Source organism: Anoplopoma fimbria, chromosome 3 (assembly GCF_027596085.1).
Source record: "Anoplopoma fimbria isolate UVic2021 breed Golden Eagle Sablefish chromosome 3, Afim_UVic_2022, whole genome shotgun sequence".
In the NCBI taxonomy this organism is placed as follows: Eukaryota; Metazoa; Chordata; class Actinopteri; order Perciformes; family Anoplopomatidae; genus Anoplopoma; species Anoplopoma fimbria.
In genome coordinates this window covers 21,157,470-21,172,512 of record NC_072451.1, presented here as the reverse complement: position 1 = coordinate 21,172,512, position 15,043 = coordinate 21,157,470, and the positions used below count along the sequence as shown (strand labels likewise).

The 15,043-nt window shown below is 40.1% G+C and overlaps 1 long non-coding RNA gene across 2 annotated transcripts; it reads left to right on the top strand.

The window, feature by feature from the left end:
* Window positions 1-8,147: 8,147 nt before the first annotated feature.
* On the top strand, window positions 8,148-14,406 carry LOC129089216 (uncharacterized). Of its 2 annotated transcripts, none has more exons than XR_008531121.1 (5): window positions 8,148-8,223; window positions 8,466-8,520; window positions 11,186-11,439; window positions 12,437-12,620; window positions 13,497-14,406. It is a non-coding gene; the product is annotated as an uncharacterized LOC129089216 (long non-coding RNA). The 2 variants fall into 2 exon arrangements; XR_008531122.1 differs by having other exon boundaries at window positions 8,174-8,192.
* The last annotated feature ends 637 nt before the right edge of the window (window positions 14,407-15,043 follow it).

Genomic DNA, 15,043 nt, shown 5'->3' with positions numbered 1-15,043 from the left:
GATATCCATGCATGGTCCCCAGTGGTTGAAACCTAATGACTTTGGTGATCCTCTGATTTCTCATTTAACCGCAGCAGCAGGCCAAAGTTTTCACCTATCCAGTTAAATATTTGAACATTTACTAAATAGCTTTTATACAGCTTTCCCCTGATTTTTCCTCTAACCCTATCTAAAGGTTGACATGTATGGTTATAATATAGGTGAAATGTCTGGGCAACTATTGGATGTCTATCTGAAGATTATTTGTAAAAAGGAAATGCCATAACTTGTTATGCAAACATGCTAAACATTTACCTGTTAGCTCTGTCATTGTGAGCATGTTAGCATACAAATGTTAGCATTCAGCTCAAAGCCATTCTTCAAGTAACTAGCTTTTCTTGTTAATACCATCTTAGGGACAACAGTGTTTTGAAGCCGTTTCCTTGTGTTATGACTACAACTAAATGAGTTTTTCCTGTTTCTTAATTAAGTAAAAGACTACACCCTACAGGGTTTGTGTGTTCCTTTTGGTAGATATTATATTTTCTATTGTTATGTGAACTTGTTACCATCCTCTCAGTACATAGATTCCATCTCTCTCCGCCCCTCTCTCAAAACCAAACATGGAGCGTGTTTGATCTTGGTGATCTAATGAAGGTGTAAAGACTTCTTTGCTACTAAACATGGCAGTGCCTAGAAGTCCATGAGTCTTGCTCTCTCTGTTCAACAAATATCAACATCCAGTGCCAAAAGCAGGACATAATGTTTATCTTTGTGAGCCAGTCCTGACCCGCTCCATTAAACCATCAGGGGTGCAAGATTTTCTCAAAGATATCTTTGGTTGTAATTGAAAATGAAAGAGGCTGAGAATATCTTTAGTACTCACCAGACCAACAAATGGCACAGCATTAGTTTTCGCTGGAGCCATTTTTCTTGTTGGGATTCAAAGAGGCTTTTCTTGATGAGCAGCTTTTAACATTCAAATAATGGAATCCTTTTCATGTGGTCTGGAGAAAAAAAAACTGTTGTTGTGTTTTCCCACCGCAGTTTAACCCCTATTGCTTGTGAAGTAATTACCCTGTGTGATTAACAAATTATTCTCATGAACTCTGCAGCACTATTGTGGTTGCTCAGAAGTGTCGACTTATTCTTTATCCCCTTCACACACACACACACACACACACACACAAACATTACACACACACCACACACACACACACACACACACACACACACACACACACACACACACACACACACACACACAAACATTAAACCACCATACCCTTTCCAACTAAGCCTGTTTTCACTTTAATGACTAAACTAATGCATTTTCACATCACACAAACACATTAGACTGCATAAACACTCTTCAGATGCATCTATGAGCTGTCTGTTTACAATGTGAAAGCTGAATTTGGCTGTTAATGTCATGGTTTGGTCTTGCTATAATCAATTTGTAGTTTTTTGTAAAAAGTCACTCAAGTTTAAAAGAAGTAAGAAGCAATGGAAAAAAATCCAACCTGGTTCATTCTTCTTGAAAGGCGGTACATCAGGGAGAGTTTGGCCCGTCTGCTCCATCAGTCGACTTGAAGCCTGTCATAGAGTCTGACGCCACATGACATTATTGGCAGTAGTCGCTGAGGTCATTTGTCCTCTCCCTGACAGATGGAGGGATGCTGAGAGGAAGCGAGGCACACCCTCCAAATGCCCTGGCTGATAAGTGACCTCATTACAGCTCCACTGGGCATGTTTTTTCTTATTCACAGAACACCATGATGATGGCCGGCTCCCCGGGAGACCTTGACTTCTGAGCCGTGCCAAGCTTTTGGACTTTTGGAGAGTTTTTCTTTACTTGGCTCATGGCACACAATCAGTTTCCAGGGCTCTCACCATCAGCCTGAAACATTTACATGGAAATGCACCAAATCTTAAATCCCTCTATATTAATTGTTTACAAGCACATTCATCATTTGTAAATGTTCTGTTGGAGTGAACTGGAAGAAAAGCGAGGCGAAGGAAAGTGAGGCGAAGAAAAGCGAGGCGAAGACAGCGGGCACTAAACATCTTATGTAAGTCTCCTTCATCAGCCCCTCACTCATCCACAAACACAATACATGTGAACGCCCCTCATAAAAACTACTCTAAATCCTAATATTAGCTATAATGTGTTGTGTCCGTGCCCAGAAGCCCTCAGACTTTAAGTTGCAGTGCTGCAGCTGTAAGTAATTCTCTCTCTGTTTCTCTGTTTCAATCTTTCTTTCCTCATCCTCCCCTGTGTCTGGATAATGTAAACATCAAGAGGGAGGCGAAATCTCTGCCATCACAACCTTTAGCGCTGATCTGGAGACATGGCTACGCTGGCCAGGAGTCTGAGCCTGAAGCAGTCTAATGTACACAGAGGGTTAAGTGTGATTAGTGTTTGACTTGTGCTGTTGCAACATTTCCAGCTAAGCATCAACATTTCAGCCATCCATGTCTTGTGGACGACGTCCCTCGAAGGGTTTCTATGGAAGTCACACCATGGAAGCAGAGATAACAATCAGAAACATTCCTTCTTTATAGCATCTTTTATTGCAGGCGACGGGGCCTAAGGATGATGACGTCAGCCAGTCTACTGGTCAGTCACAAATACTTTGCCCCAAAGAGCAATATCCCAACAGCAACATCTGTGAAACAATGACTGCCATGAACTTTGTTCTAGATATGCATGGCCCTTAAAGCATCAAGCTTGCTGAACTTTTGTCTGGTGCCACCATAAGGTCAAAGTTTTGACCTGATGGTCATCCACAGCATCAGCAATTAGAATTTTAGACCATCAGGCGAATCACATTATACCCAAATTAATGTCCATCATTTCATTTTATTGTGACTATTAATGGTTCCCAGAGGACTTCAAAGCAAAAGGCTTATTATCATGACATTTGCTGAACAAAATCATCCTCACCAGGGGAGGATCCTTTGTAAATGTGGTTATAGACTTTATGTATTGTTTTCTGTTTGATGTCACAATCATGCAGCGACTCTCATTATATCTCTAAACGCAGACTAGCATGTTACTTGTTGAAGCTCTTTAAAAGCCATTTCTCACAAAACCCCCTGTTCCCTTTACCCCTAAAGACGTATACCCCCACTCATTCCCAACATCTCAAACTGATTTCCAACCTCAAAATCCCAAGGCCACCCCCATTCCCAACCCCCAACCTCAAAATCCCAAGGCCACCCCCCCACCCGTCCACCCGTCCACCCCCCCCCCCCCCCCCCTCCTTATTTCTTTCTCTGCTGAAGAATTTGAACAAATTACCTCCATATGTGTCTGAAGGAGCCCCATGGGGACGGAGCCAAGAAGAATATACTGCTGACGGAACACAAACACTGACTTCATCAAACATTGTAAGCAGCGAGCTCTGTTGCTCTCCGTATGCTCACCTGGCACTGGCAGCCATTTGCTGACAGCACAGCAACATCTCACCAGTGGGGCTCTTTATCTTTTTATGACACATGTTGTTAAATATCTGAGATAAGGAGGTGGATGGAGGTCGGTCATGCCGCTTGCTATCACCACTGAGGTAACATGTCAACACATAGCAGAGGGTTTGTGTTTCCTCAGGCCTTCACATGATAAGATAATAGAGTGATAATAAACATGTAATGTGCAATCAAGCGTAAATGTTTTGTGTGTAAAACAGAGGTGAACGAAATACCAGAACCCCTCTATAGGGCCTCATGTGTTTTCATTTAGTAACCAGAGAAATGCAGGGGGAAGAACGAGACAGGTCAGAAATATTGAGAAGAGAAAAAAAAGCGGGCAGAGTAGGAAGACAGGGTATAACTTTCCCCGTGTGATTAACTTTAAATCTCAGGTACCGCACTCATTCTCACCGAAACCTGTATTTCCTTTGGCACCTGGCCATAGGCTTTTGACCTTATTCACTTTTTTTTCTCATGTCACTCGGCAGGCGCTCGGTTGTGACCTTTAAAGCAATGAATACATGTCTCTGGAGAAAGATCACTTACAGAAAGCCTTCACAGGCCTTACAGAGAAAAATCACCCAATCATGAACCGCTATATTTCACGCAATCATCAATGTGTCTGAAGCTGCAGTCCTTCCTCAGTGCTGACCTCCAACATTAGGAATGTGTGATTCACCAGGGGAGGAGAAGGGTGGACTCTGGTCCTATCTAGCTAAGTCCAAGCTGTACTATAACACAGCAACTGGTCGATCCAAAAGAATCATCCTCCCCAGGCGTCTAACACCACAACATGCACAGAGAGAGCGAGGGGGAGACATCGTCAAGGATTTGGCAATAACTGCCTTTCTGAGTAGAAGGGGAGCTATGAAACTGCAAGGGGTTTCGTTGTGTAGCTTTCCATTTTGAGCCAGTAGTCATCTGTTTGACAGGTCGTTTAATGGTGATTAGAGAGAAGAATCAGAATTCCAACAACCCCAGTTGACGTAAGGCTGAAGAGTAGAACAGATCGACTGCTTGGTCGTGTGAAGTTTTGTTGTCGTTGTGCAAGACAATGACACTCTTCAAGTAAAAGTCTTTGAGGGCAAATTAAGCAACTACTAGTTGTGATTCAAAACTATCATCATATTAACTCATAGTTGATGATGTTAATGTTGAAAATATATTTCCAAATCACTCTAAATTCTGACTTGGCGACATATTTGGCAGCAAAAACACCGGCTGCAGGAAGCAGCTGTTTTCAGTGAACAAATTTCTAAAAATCGACTGCACACTTCATGCTCGGCACCAAAAAGCAAGCAGACAAAGTTAGCTACTAGCTGATGAACATATTGGAGCATTTATCCGCTGAAGGAAAGCAAAACAGAGCTAAATAGAGATAATATTTGACTTATAATTGGCAGATGGACACAAACCGGACTCAAAATGAATGCTAATGTTTCTCAATGTTTAAGTAGACAGCTGTTGGCTAACATATTTGAGATTCCAACTTCAGTATAGTGTTAACATCTTGTCACAAATGGCACAAATTTTAAACAATGTCACATAGTTTAGCCACACATTCTGCTTCTATTAGCCTTCTTTTATCGTATTTTGCTAATTTGTGATATAAGGCTATATAAATAAGATTTACTTGACTATACTTAACCTCTCCACCCCGACTGGTCCCGACGAAAATCCATTATTACAAACACATGTTGCGTGGAAAACAATGTGAAACTCTTTGTGTAGTCAACATAGCAGAATATAGAAAGATTAAAAATATTCAGGACTATGCCTGTTTTTGTAATAATTATAAAATATGTTTGTGCTTGATAATATCACTTTTGGTCAGATGTGTTTGTGTGTACAATAACAGGAACATTATATAAACACCAAATTTGTCTTGTGTACATAATAGTCCTGTCGATCTTTACCTTTATTTGTTCAGCTTGGTTGGCCTTGTCCCTAGATGTTATTTCTAATTATGTGTAAGTACATCCAGAGGGATAAAAAGACTGAGAGAAATTCCTTGTATGTGCACAGGTACTTTACTTAAATCTGATGGACAATATCTAAATTAATTAAACCAGAATCACCAGAATACTTTCATGTGTTGCAATTTGCTGTTTTTTTCTTCTTCTAAGGAAGGATAGGATATAAGGGGGTTTAAAAAGCCCTTCATTTTGGCACCGGCTGCTTTAGCTCCTCCTAACCCGAGGCGATGGAGACGCCGGAGTGATGCCTGGCCGTTTTCTTGCGCTCGGGGAGGAAAATCCTGTTTAACGTCTCCACAATAACATTCCCTGGGGTTATTTATTCAGGAATGTTAATGTGCATGGAATCTACTGGCCCCTGTGGCCTCTGACACAGGCTCCTCTGGGCTTTCCTATCAAGCATTCGATCAGGCACAGCACAAGCTCTTTGGTGCCGCTGCCATCTGTTAAAACAACAAAGATTGATGCAGCAGGAATCTATTGATGACCTGCAGTCAGACAGCACGGGCTATCTGTTTGTGCTAACGCAGAATGTGCATCTTTTTTTTTGTTTTGCCCCAATTGATAGTGCAAAATGTTGTTTGACATTGCAAGCTTTCCAGTGGAAACTAATTGACTCCTTGGTATGCCTCTCACGCACTGTAAACTCTGTATTTATGTATCTTCTCAGCTCTGGGATCTGTGCTTTATGTCATGGTTTGAATAAACACAACACAATTACAGGATGTAAATGGGCCTCTCCATACATATGAGATCCATTACTTTTCCACACTCATTTAATCTCTCTGTAGGTTCCTAAATGGAAACAGATGCGCAGAGCAGCGTGATCACCTAACTAAAGATTCATGAGCAGCGGGAGTTGTTAACTATCTGTTTCTCTTTTAATCTTGGGCCATTTTGCATAATCTTTTTAATATGTTCAATCATTTTTGGTAAATATGCTATTCGACAAGTAGATTGATACCATTCTTTTATTTGTACAGTAAATATGAACGCACAGCTTGCAGCTTGCTTTACTGAGCATAGAGACTGGAAACAGAGGGAAACAGCTAGACTGGTTCCGTCCTAAGGTAACAAAAACACCTACCAACACTTGTAGCTCTCAAGTTTCTTGTGTACTGTACATTTGACAAGTGAAGATTTCCACACTTGAGAGCTTATTTTTCTTGGGAAACGTAAGCGAACCACTGAGTGATTTCTGGCCTAATTGTGCTGTAAAGTTCCTGGGTCCCTTCCCTCCCTGATTGGCTTTGTTTGTACGAGAGGGTCTTTCCATGGACCATGTGCACCTGGAGGATTTCCTGGCCCAGTGGCCTCAGTTGTTATGGGGTTTTTCTGACCCTTGACTCGATGCATGCAAACACACACACACGCCACGCTTCAGACTTATTCACTGGGGAATTAGGCTACAACACGAGGATGGTAAAATATCTATTCCTCTCTTCCCATTGACGTGTGCTCCATGTGTAAGAGACTTTGGGATAAATTCAATCCACATATGTGAATGTGGTTTGACGTTCATGTCCCTGCTTTTCACGTTTCAGGTGGTTTGGCAACAAAAAAAAATAAAGTAAGGCAACTCCCCTAATAAACCCCCACATCCTCTTTATGATTCTTAGTAAATCAAACTTAACTGCCCTGACAGATGCTGTAAAAAATCCTATCTGCCCATAATGCTGGCCTTTCAATGACATCCACAATTTGACCATTTTCTTTATGTTTGCGTAAGTTTATGATTTCCCTAAAACTGGAAGTAAGAGGCCCCGACTCGTAAAAAACATAATTCTTTCAGTGTGCAACATTTTTATGCTCACCCTCGACCTCCTGTAACGCTGACCCTAGGGTTACTCTGCGCTACCCTGAGAACACTTGCTAATACGTGGGTAATGTTTTACAGCCACCCCCCTGGGGTTGCAGTAACAAGGTTTTTTTATCCACTCCTCATTCCAACTTCCCACTTGCTTTTTCATTCCAAGGACATTACAAGAATGTTGTGTCAAGTATGACGTATTTGCTGTCAGTATTATGCCTCTCCGATGAAATCATGGAATGTGAGCATGTTTGTTAAGAAACTTGGAGAATTAATGGCGGAAACTCTCCTATAAAATGACTGAAAACATTATGTTTCATAAGACGAGATGACCTCAGCGTGTTGACTTGGGCTCAGTTTTCACGGTTTGACAGCCTCATCGGTGAAACTGAATCTGTACTCTTAAGAAAACAGAGCTAATGAATGAAATCCCAGAGGAGCCAGAATCAGGCTTGATTGTTCAACCTCTGAGAATGTCATCGAATATCTGAGTGCTTAGAAATGTTGAATGTCTGCTGCCATCTACAGGTCCTTTCAGAGGAAACAAGCTATTAGATTCGAGTTAGCTCATTCTCCAAAACACATCAACCACCAGATCATGTCAACAGAAGCTGTACATTATGTGCAAAAGTCAGAGAGTGTGGCTGAGCAGATGTCTCGTCTCTTACAAAGACTTTCATGCTGCAGCAGACAGAAAGTGTGGAGGGAATGTTAATGCTTCATCTTATGTCCATAAGAAATAAAGAGAATCAGTTTAAAGCTTTTTAAACATTAACATTAGCAACAGCTGTAACAATACAACAGCTAACATTTCAAAACTATTTATGTGCACAAAAAATTATTTAGTGTAAGGGAAGGTAATAGAAGGTCTAGCACTAGGACCCAGGAAGGGAGTCTATAAAAAGGGGTGGGAAGCTCACCTGGTCTTCTTCCTGCAATTAGACTCACCTGAGAGAGTAACTGAGGCTTTGTTTGGTGTTAAATGTTGTATGTTCCATATTTGAAAATATGTTCAAAATCCCAGTTTAAGTGTATTTTTGGAACCATGAACTATTTGTTTAAGCTCATAGTATTAAATTAAAGAGTTGTTGATTAAAAAGTGTGTTATTTTCTAGTGGAGATTTCTAAGGCACATCAGCCAAATAACAAGGAATGATCAAGCAGCTCAGAGATGTTTTAACATAGTTTTTCTTGTCCATTTAATACAATATTAACACGGTTCTTTATAGATATAGATTCCAATCACCAATATGTCTCCGACCGGGGGATTGTGTTCCAGTCAAGGTATACAATTTATTTTTACCTAACATATGTTTTGTAAAATGTTTCTTGTAAAGGTTCCTTTTATATATTAATGTTTCTATAAGATTTTAATTGAAGATACTACGAGAGCAGCGAACAATTGTTCCATTTTAGTGTGCCTTTAACTAATCAATTAGAGGGGCCATTTTCAGTTGTATTTGTTCTTGTAGAGTAGGAGTAGCCATCCTGCATGTGTGCTTTATTGTGTGGTTTGAGGAGCCTTAGCTTGTAGAAATGGTTTGTGTATCATGGTGGTTAATTTATAATTTCTCTACATATTGTGATTTATTTTATTCTCTATATACAAAAGCATATTTAAGCAAACATATATATATTATTTTTTTTACACAATCCTACCTCGTATTCACATTCATTAATTCACCTGGGACTGCTGCAGTGTTTTATTGGTCTCCACATAGCAGCTCCAGTAAAATGAACCAGGGGAGTCTGTTGCACAGTTCAGATTTAAAGCTGACTGAACTTTATTAGCCACTAAACTGGAGTAAGGGAGGTAAAGCTAGTAATATTTCATCTTTTATATCACCTGGGAGATCGAGATTCATACATTGAAACATAGTTCTACCCTCCTGTGTATTTTTGTTGTAATTAGTTGCTGTCTCTTAATTGGTATGTGAATGTTTTTGTGTTGTGGGACAGTAACTTCGATGTGCTATTTTATTTTTGTATATGATGTAAGTTGTTTTTACAAACTTGAAATTAAGATATTCACTGTTTTTCTGAACATCTTCCCAACTGCAGTGTGTATGTTGTGAGATTTGTGCTTATCATGCTATTGGTATGTTCATTGCATAATTCTATATTTGAATTACATTATCTTTAAAACAGTTGGCAATGTTGGAGCTTGCTAATTCTCAGGCAAAGCCACTTGGCTGATAACAGCTTGTAAAAAGCAGTCCGTGTTGCATGCAGTGGTGTTTGTCTCCCTCTAACAGTGGCCAGTGGTAAAACCCTCCTCAAAGTTTTGTCCCACAGTCTCAAACATGCCTCCCACTGTCTGGCTTTTGTCACATAAAACTAACTTCACCTTCTGAGGTCTCAGCTTAGTTTCAGGTAAACTGATGACTCATCATAAAACTATTTTCAGGCACGCACTCTGCTAGTTGCTTTACCTTTTATCTAAGACTGTCAATGTCATCATTTTGTATTATATACTTCTTTGACAATGCACTGATTGCACAACTGGTCTAATCCTCAATCATCAGGAAGCAGGAGACTCCCATAAGTGTTGCCCTGATTTTGAAAGGCATCAATATGGGGCAAGATGACGGATGAATAAAAATAAATCATCTATTTGAGTGTGTGGCAGATGTTAGTTTGCTAACAGCTTATTTGGCCTGTCTCTGTGTCTAAAAGTGGGCTGTGAAACAGCACAGACCTGTTTCTTCTACAAAGTATCTTTGAGGGACAGTTCACCCCAAAATAAAAAATACCATAGTTCCTACATGAAACTGCTCACAACAAGGTTTCTGGATTATCTTGACTAACTGGGTCATGATTTCCTGGAAAGAGACATTGCTGTTGAGTTTTTGAAATGTTATTTAGATCTTTGAGCACCACAAGCCGAGAGCCATATTGTCCCATTAAATTGGAGGGAAGGCAGACATCTCTACGGCCGATATCTGCAAAACTAGGCAACTCACACCAAAACAATCTTGATTGATAAATAGCCCTACATGCATGAGGGAAAATTATGTATTTTGGATTTTAGAACAACTGTCCCTTTTAAGCACTTCCACAATATGATAAACACTGTCTCAAAACCCATTTGTACATGGCAATAAAATATATATTTATATTTTTGCCAGCGCCTGCATCTACTGTAAAGCCAAAAAACAATCTGGGCTTTTAAAAAATACAAACCCCTTTTCTTTGTTTCTTTATCAAGTAAACTTATTTGAACAAGTAGGCTAGCTATTTACATAAAACCCTTATCACCACAATACTCCCAAATGATGAATGAACTAACACAGAAGTTGCCACTGTTTATTCTGTGGCTACCCTAAAATATATATATATATTTTTTTACAAATACAGGTTTACTGCCTTAGTTACATTCTGAATGTTTAAATATTCAGGCGTGGCCTACATAATCAACAATAAGTTACACATAGGCCTAATCTGTCTTTGAACGTTTAAAGGCAGCAGGCTAACAAAGAGTCAATAATCAGGTGATTTCACAGATCTAACTTCTCACATCACAAAGAGTCAATAATCAGGTGATTTCACAGATCTAACTTCTCACATCACAAGCAGCTCGGTGCTCACAGGTGTTGCCTCTTCATGTGACCGCTGGGATGGAAATCACACCATTGTTTGAGCACTACACAAAGAGCATTTCCACTTTCCAGCATCACATTCTGTGCTACATACCATCAATACCTCTGTAGCGTGAATGGCCCACAGCATGTCAGCAGCTCCAGGTGATCTGTCCTTCCAGCGTTTTCATGGCTCGTTCTGCGCCTCTGCGGCAGGTTTGTCATTCGCGATCATGTCCTATTGTTGAGTGTCCAGGAATATAACGTTTCATGTAAGTGTGGGAGATTCATGGCTGTGTGGGTTTTCCCCGCTGTGGAGTCTTAACAGTGGAATTTGGAAAGTTTACGCACAATTTCTTCTCCATCCAAAGCCACCGATCGGAGGACTTGGAAGTAATCACTGCGCGGTGGGATGGCAGAGGAAATCAACCACGATTTGTTCCCAGATCTGAGTGAAGTGGAAAATAAGATTGGCAGGGAAACACCGCAAAGTCTTCTGATTTGGATGAGGGATGCTGCGGACTGCGAAGATGGTTGGAGGTCTGATGTGGTCGACCGGGGAGACCGCAGCTCTGCCTTCGGGAGCAGCTTTTCTGACAAAATAAGCAGCTTAAAACAAGAGATGGTAAATACTCCTATTCTGTTCTCAGCATTGAATCTATCACAGACAATATAGAATTATGCATTTTCCTAAATGGACCAAATCTTTCAGTTTTGTAGTGACCCAACATGAGTTTGTACTGTTTGAGTGCGCCTGCATGCCTACCATATTTAGCAACAACTTGCACAACTTGTTTCAGCAATAACTCCTCTGTTTATTCTGATGACAGAAGAATGTTTGTCTCTGAACTGCAGAAATGTCAAAACCACTGCTTTCAGTTCTGAGCCACTCCCCCTACTTGTTTTTATTGCTACTGACAGGCAGTGTCACCTGTCTCTCCACCACACCCCTTACCTGCTGTCTATTTTATTTATCTCGATTCACTTCACACATTCTGTCTGCTCAATCTCTGAACACCTTTCACCGTACCTGACTTCCTCCAACATTCTTCTAATTTATTTTGCTCTTTTGTTCTGCTTAATGCTTTGTTGTCAAATGAGTATGCAAGCAGGGGCCTCACTCTTTTAAACTTGAGTGACTTTTTTACAAAAAACTACAAATTGATTATAGCAAGACCAAACCATGACATTAACAGCCAAATTCAGCTTTCACATTGTAAACAGACAGCTCATAGATGCATCTGAAGAGTGTTCATGCAGTCCAATGTGTTTGTGTGATGTGAAAATGCATTAGTTTAGTCATTAAAGTGAAAACAGGCTTAGTTGGAAAGGGTAATGGTTTTGTGTGTGTGAAACTAGATGTGTGGTGTGTGGCATTTGTGTGTGTGTGTGTGTGTGTGTGTGTGTGTGTGTGTGTGTGTGTGTGTGTGTGTGTGTGTGTGTGTGTGTGTGTGTGTGTGTGTGTGTGTGTGTGTGTGTGTTAATTTATATCTGGGGGGCCCCTGAGAGGTTAAATGCACACACCTCTCTCTCCCCATACACACATACCTGCAGTGCAAACTCTCACACACAGACACTATACACTTGCATCTCACTTATCTAACTCCTCACTATTCTTGCAGCGGTGGCTGCGTTCTGCCGATGTGAAGATTCTGCGCCAGCTGGTGGCCGTTCACGAAGGTATTGAGGCCATGCGTTGGCTGATGGAGGAGCGGGGGCCTTAACCAGCCGTGGCAGCAGCTTGACAGGCAGCCTGAGCAGCCTGGTGACTGTGGAGGAGCACGGGCTCTCCATGTCACCCTGCAGGTACAGTGCAGCTTAGTTTGGCAGGTGTACAGGAACCTGCTCTAATTGAAAATGTGCATTACTTTTTAAAATAAAAAAGAATAGATTATTTGTGTTTTCCAATACCCATACTAGTTTTAGTATGACCCAATACATAGTACCTCAAATAGTGTATGCCAAAAATACCAGGATGTCCTACTGCATCCTGTAGCATTTCATTATGCAAGCCAACTTGCTTTTCCAGCCAAACAACAATCCTGTGTGCAGAATATTTATGACGGGGGGGTCAAAGTTCAAGGTACCCTGTTATGATGAATTAGTAGTTATCAATTGAAGGCATACTGCATGCAACACGTTTGTACTTTGTCAGGACTGATGCAGTATGTAGTGCTCTTAAAATAAAAAGTAAGCAATTTGGAACCCAGTGTAGATGTATGAATAGGTGCATTAAACAAAATCATACCATGACCAAAATTTAACCAAACTATTGGTGTAGTGTGTGCGTGTCTTCAATGTAACCAGGGTCATTGCATAGAAAGTACGCAATGTTCAATGTTCAAAAGAGAAACTGACAGGGAATTGTCTTGAAAAACTTTTGATAGAATATCATATAAACTGCTATTAGAATTCACAAACCTGCAGTGTAGTAAATAAAACTATTGAGCTGAGAATTTCCTATAATCTCTGCAGTGTAAATTCAACAAGCAACTTCTAAAACCTAAACCACTAAAAATCTAAAATGTACTTATTTTGTGTGTAAGTTCAGATTCTGAATTTCAGCAAAAACTTGTAGAAGCTTATGAAACATGAATCGTGCATGATGTTGATTTAAAGCATTTTCAGTTTTAAGGCTCAGGCTTCATATGTGGCTTAGTATTTAAATCATTGCTCCCACAGAGAAAGCCAGAGTCCAACTGAGGATTTCACTGAAAACTCTGGCGAGGAATCAGCAGATCACCCACCACACGCTGATGATGGTGAATCAAACCACAAGAGCTCCTTTGACATGCTGATCCCCGAGTCTACTGAGGAAAGACCTCCTAGTCCTTCCACCTTCAAGTTTAAAGTCAGTCGTTCCACACATGGCAGCCGTGGATGGTCCTCATCTGGTCCTGCCAACTGTTTGGTTGGTGCCAAATTAGAAAACTCACAACCACAGGATTCGGATGTAGCTCCGTTACAAGACATCAAAGACGGTGCTGACACCATCAGAAGAGCTCTCCTCAGATCTAACATGGCAAGCAGCAAAGTGAAAAATAGATTTTCCCTCACTAAGCAGTCAGGAGAGACACAAACGGAGCATCAAACTGAAGAGAGTTTCAAAGCCTCACAGAACAATTCCATGGAAGAAGAAGAGAGTGCGCCCAATAGAGACACGGCTTTGCTGGGATATGATGCTCAGTGGTGCTGGGTGGAGTCACAGGACGATGTAACGTTTCTATGATCTTCTTTAAAGCTCAACTTAAATGTATGATATTTGGTTAAATACAGTTAACAGTTAACTGCCAGCAATGGAGTGGGATTTAAAATGCACTTTGACACTGATAAATGAATGATGAATGATTCTTGAAGATTAATATGCAACTGTCTCTTTTTCCCTATTCATCTGCTTTTGTTAAGGATGTACACTGTTTGAGTGTGTTTAAGGTGTTCCCAGGGAGAAAAAAACCCACTTTTATTTAAAATTAAGGAAATAGCTAAATAAGGAAGCTCTATTAGAAGATATCTAGAAATATTATGTCCTTGTCTAAAGTATATTTTATACATTGGTGACTTGAATCAAAGCGATACTAATCATGAAATCCATTTATCAGATTTTTGCATTTGCACTGAATGTCGTTTGATTGTCTTATCTTATTCATTATAATAACTTATATCTCATATATTGTCCAGTCTCTTTGAAGTATTTCACAATTGTGGATATAAGGCAATAAACTTTTTTTTTAAGATCATGCCATTTTTCTGCTGTTATGATAAACCTATTATGTTGGTTGGTAATAAACAAGACAAAAAAAGTATTTATTAATGCTCCTTTGTCTCGCAACACAAACCCCAAAGAAGAAGTATGAAATTCAATATATTGTTATTGTAAACTAATAAAAAAATTGACATTAGTGATGGTGAAATATGTCATATTAAAATGAAGGCCGGCGTTGCATTCCATGGTTTTCTTAAGCGTGTACTTTTAAACATTACCATTATAACTAACACACGCGCTGCATTCACGGACTTATATGTGTTTTACCTTATTTACTAATGTGCATTATGTTTTTAATAATCAACAAGAAGTTGTCGTTTATGTCAATTAACAACATTATTCTTTTTTAAAATCACACAAATTATCAATGAAATGCTATTTAGTTCTAGGCTTTCATGTGAATGATGTTCATTTTTCCGACGGACGCAAAGGCAGCACCCGAGGACTTTCGTGACGTCGTGTATTT